The sequence below is a fragment of the Pavona decussata genome, unplaced genomic scaffold (genome assembly GCF_977016875.1).
Source record: "Pavona decussata unplaced genomic scaffold, jaPavDecu1.1 SCAFFOLD_46, whole genome shotgun sequence".
Lineage (NCBI taxonomy): Eukaryota > Metazoa > Cnidaria > Anthozoa > Scleractinia > Agariciidae > Pavona > Pavona decussata.
In genome coordinates this window covers 708,459-713,802 of record NW_028145468.1, presented here as the reverse complement: position 1 = coordinate 713,802, position 5,344 = coordinate 708,459, and the positions used below count along the sequence as shown (strand labels likewise).

Below are 5,344 nucleotides of genomic sequence, written 5' to 3'. Positions count from 1 at the left end.
TGATCGATGCGGAAATTTCACTTTGGACCCCAAGTCATGACGTATTCGTCTATTTTCAGTCATCACGTGTTCAGATCACGCGATTTTAATCATGACACATGTCAACGCTTCGCTGCGACATCTGTTTGCACCATTACATCTTTATTAAAATTCCGCGAGCTTGTTAGAAAGCCAGATCTCAGAATAAGTCTAGTTTGGGTAGGACTATTGTCTTCAAGACTACCTTCAACTGTAGTCACGCACGTATTAAGAGTGTAATTAGCACTATCTTACCAGAATAGGCTTTATCACAGTTTTCGACGCCATTTTGACGAGAAGGCAAACAGGCTTGAAATAACAGTGTTTGTATGGAAATCCGATGTCAAATAATTTTCGTAAAACATCGCTTCTGAAAAATTCGTCAATTGGAAACTTTTGGCACTAGGAAAAGGATTTTAAGACAAAAAAATTGGAGGGATGTAGTTGTGCCAGAAAGCGTTCAGTCGTGTTTTGAACTTTCCATAGATTTGTCTGTATATGAACGACATGAACTGCTTCTAAAAATAGTTCACGGAAAAAAAAAACACAGGGAAATGTATGGAAAGTTTAAAACACGACTGAACGCTTTCTGGCACAGCTACATCCCTCCAATTTTTTCTTAAAATCCTTTTCCTAGTGCCAAAAGTTTCCCATTCATGAATTTTTCAGAAGCAATGTTTTATGAAAATTATTTGACATCGGATTTCCATACAAACACTGTTATTTCAAGCCTGTTTGCCTACTCGTCAAAATGGCGTCGAAAACCGTGAAAAGGTCCATTAGTTTGTACTGTATGTTACAAGAAAACTGTGACATTAGCTCATCGTTGTAAGTAAGTATTTTTTTGAGGCCCACAGATTTAGCTAAATTATATCACGCACAAAATATGTCACACCTTGCCGAAATTTGCCGCCTGTTTCCTAGTCGTATTACCGCCGAATTAGTCATTCCCATATGTATATGTGTAGGATATCATAGTGCTCTTACGAAATGTAAACTCTAGTGTGAGTCAGGTATATATGCAGGAGCTTCATGTTGTATTGTTAAACTCCCTGACGAAGTGTGCGTTAGTCACACGAAACGCTGTTATAAAGAGTTATACAACTACAGTTCGCAGAGTGCTGCATACCAGTTAAGTTTTTATTAAAACGTCTTCTGTTGCACTTTTCAGAGCGCAACAAAGGTTGAAATAGGAGACCTCTGCACGAAGGCGACGCGTCCTCCTGACGCTATTCAATTTCCGCACCATTGCTTTCGTTTTCTAGCCACCCCAAAATTTAATGCATTGAGACATTCTTAGTAGAACAGTACATATTAATTTTACGGGATGTTTCCCTTCCAGACCAAACGTAGAATACAAACAGCACCAGATGATGTACTACACTTTTAAAATAGTTGTCAGTTGAAGACCCGTTGAATGGTAATATCAACTAACACCAGATATGATTTCATTTACATACTTCGAAGTTTAATTGAACCAAATTTCACGATTCGTTCTTGTTTGGACTCTAAAGTGTACCGTCGCCAAGTGCTATACCAAAGTGGACGAATGAATCAAAGGAAACGATTTGTTTTCGGTCCCATCTTAAGAAGTACGATTGATATAATAAACCTTCAATAAACAGATGCAAATTTCCAACTTGGGTTCGAAATTAGTAGATTACATGGAACGACAGCCAGCCATACTGAAGCGAAACCAAAGGCAGTAATAAAGAATACTCACCCTTTGCTAAGTTTCCACTCAGATTCAGAGTAAGCTAAATCAACAATCACCAGTTATCAGAATTATACAGAAGAGAACTCTTCGATTGAAAATGATCAATGCGGATATTTCACTTTCGACTGCAAGTCATGACGTATTCGTCTATTTTCAGTCATCACGTGTTCAGATCATGCGATTTTAATCATGACACATGTCATGACACTGGTCAACGCTTTCGCTGCGACATCTTTTTGCACCATTACATGTTTACTGAAATTCTGCGAGCTTGTTAGAAAGCCAGATCTCATAAAGAGTTCCTTGAACAGTGAAAATCGCATAATTTAGAACCTTTATTATTGCGGTAGACTCTCGCGAGCGACTACTATGTTCACGTGACAGATAGCGTGACGTTCTTCTTACTCTGCGTGCAGCACGAAAGTGGCGATATTTCTTAGACATGACAAGGGCAAAGTCTTGTTGTTTGTTGCTACAACCGTGTCACGCTACATATTTCTCTGTTGAATGCACGCAGTCAACAACTTTATGCATCATAGTTACTGCGTTTAGCGTTTAGAGAAGACACAGAAGTTAAGTGCCAGGCAAAATCTTTATAGTCAGGAATTGGAAAAATAATAGACCTGAACACTCATCGGCTCCTGAAACGTTAACAAGATCAGTGTTACATTGATCACGTAAAACGATAAAATTACATCTAATAAATGAAGGAAGAACGAACGAGCGAATGAACGAACGAATGACTGACTCACTTAAAGTGCATATGAACTAAAATTTTTTTTTTCATGAATTGGTAGGTAGTTATACCCTTATTCCGAAACGCACAAAAAAGAATAGTGCTAGAGAGGTAAAAAACCGTGTTTTGGCTGTTCAAAGTGACTTAAAATGCCCAAAGTAGTGTCTCCGGAGACTGGTAACGAGTTTAGCTCTGATGACGTAGCCAGTGGTTTCACGGCTCTGCTTACGCTTTGTTTTCTGCTATCGCGTGCTCGAAAATATCTGCGTGCTCAGTTCAGACCACGATAAAGTGAATGCTATACAGCTTTTGAAAATATGTCTGAAAGTGATGGTACGCTATCCTCTGCTGAGTCCGTTTCAAGCCAAGAAACTTCCAACAGCACCGAGAATGGAAGTAGTCGGACATGTGGAATCCTACGCAGGTGAGCCGCTTGCTCACAGTAGTGATGAGGAGGAAGACACCGAGGAGGATCAAGATGGTCTTTCCCCGAGGGATTTTCGATCCTTCCAATGAGTATAAATCCTAAGAAAAGAGCGCGTTTATTTGAAACGATACCGAGAACTAATCCCTATCATTTCTCAGGAATCGGCAACTGAAGAGATCCACAAGATTAGGATCGAAACCGCGGTCTTGCCTGACCATTGCCTAATTTACTAACGGCTGAAGGACTCGTAGCAGCCCCTAGCCAGAGCAACACAGAAGAATTGCCTCAGTAATCAGTCTAAGGCGTAATCAAAACACAGGAGGAAAATACTAAGCTCCCGCAACATAAACACAAACCTCACAGTTACAGAGCGGAGCTGAGCGGAGCGATAACAAAAAACACAACCGTACTGAACTAAAGCGGCCTTTAGCCCTCAAATTAACGCATTGTACAGCTTTTAAAGAAGCTACAATGCTAAAGAAAGGATCAAGAGACAAATAACCGTGATAAGTAAAAGAACACCTTGCCACAATAGCAAATAGCCGGGCCCGGCAATACAAAAGCTGCAAGATAATGATTATTACACGGTTCAAATCCAATCCTTACAAAGATAAAAAGAGAGGCTATACTGTCGCAAGACACACTGAAATGAGCCATACGAAGCCTGAACCAATTTCCACAACCGGCATAAGAACGACAGTCGCTAAACAGAAACAACAAGAGGTCAAATAGATAGAACAAAAAACCCAGAAATGACCTTTGAGATCAAAATCCAAAACATGCGACATTTAAGCACATGGCCGTGGCTTTGTTCAGTGACTATCACGCAAATCCTCCAAACCAGAAATGGTATTAAATAAGAAGAAAATACAGCGCTAAAAGAAAATTTATAGGGAGCACCGCTCATACAAGAGAGGGCTTTCCCTGAAAGACATACAGTACTCGTTATAGAAAAACTATAACTGAACATGGCTAAAAACACGCGAGTGGGAGTCGCGCAGGCCTATCTTCTTTCCTTTTTACACTGTTTATAAAACAGCTCTCATCGAAATCAGTCGAACACAAACATGAGGACTTCTTCGGGACGAAATCTTTCCGATGAATGCGCACAAAACTTGTCCACTTTGCACGTAACTTCTCGTCCGACGGAAAGAAATGCATTGTGATGTTCGGTGTCCCTGTCTTGATATCGCAGTTTATTCCACCATGGCCACCGGCCAAGCAATAGTTCTTATTTCCCCCTTTCTTTGCCTTCTTCTCCGTCATAATACTCGTGCTTTCGAGTGTGCTTTCGTGCTTTCTGAATACTAGTTCTTTCGAATGTGCTTTCGTGCTTTCTGAATACTCGTGCTTTCCAATGTGCTTTCGTGCTTTCTGAACCACTGGCTACGTCATATCCGGTGAAATCTGATCGCTTTGACCGAGCGCAAGATGGAGACACTTCGAAGCGCCAATTTCGAACTTTGAGGCGAGCAAAATACCCCATGAAAGAGCTTTAGTAAGTTTAAAACCGGATATTTCGATTTATGAGGATATAAACAAACACATAAGTCAAACTTGTTTTTTACTTCATATACACTTTAAGGAACGAACGAATCAGAAGGAAGGAAGGAAGGAAGGGAAGGATGGACTGACTGAAGGAACGAACGAATGAAGGAAGGAAGGTTGTGGCTAATTGAAGAAACAATGAAATGAAAAGCTCTCCTGGAAACATAGGTTTTCTTTATTAAACTTTCCTGAAACCCAGACATTTCAGTATTCCTGGTCACAGAAAAGAAAAAAAATTACACTTAGATTGAAAATGGCAATTAAAGTTTAATACTATGTCGAAATTCTTTGAGCACATAATTTTAGAAAACGCTTTAAAAAACGATTCATGTAAATTCTTAGACTGCGTTCGATTGACTGTATTCCGGAAGCGAAACAAGCGAAACAGTACTTAGATTTCTTTCTTTAAGTACATTTGCGAAAACATGTCTGCAAACATTCGCCGACACATGATCATTTTGAAAGAGCGACTTTGTACTCCAGTACAGTCGAACTTCCGCTAACGGACACCTTCCGTAGCCGGACACCTCTCGTAAGCGGACACTTGGTCATGTTCTCAGCTACATAGAAACACTAAATTTTTAGCCTTTTTAACCTCCTATAGGCGGACACCTCTCTTAAGCGGACACTTTTTCTGGCCCCAAGGTTGTCCGTATAGGGGAGGCTCGACTGTAACTCCAGAAACCTCTTATGAGGGATTTCTTGCCATCATTGTATGTATTCCTATTCCGTAATAGGATCAATCGAACGCACCCTTAATAACAATAACAATAGTGCAGTGGTATCACACCAGAGTTGATAATTAAAGGCGGTGAAATTGGTCACCGTAAAGAGATTTGACTGCTAATGTTTGGAGCATTAGCCCTTTGTCGAATGAAGGGCTAACGCTCGAAACGTC

The 5,344-nt window shown here is 40.3% G+C and overlaps 1 protein-coding gene across 1 annotated transcript in view; it reads right to left on the bottom strand.

The window, feature by feature from the left end:
- The window catches only part of LOC146482340 (uncharacterized), a 47,677-nt gene that overhangs the window by 12,139 nt on the left and 30,194 nt on the right, over positions 1-5,344 (bottom strand). The gene's annotated exons all lie outside the window — the stretch shown is intronic.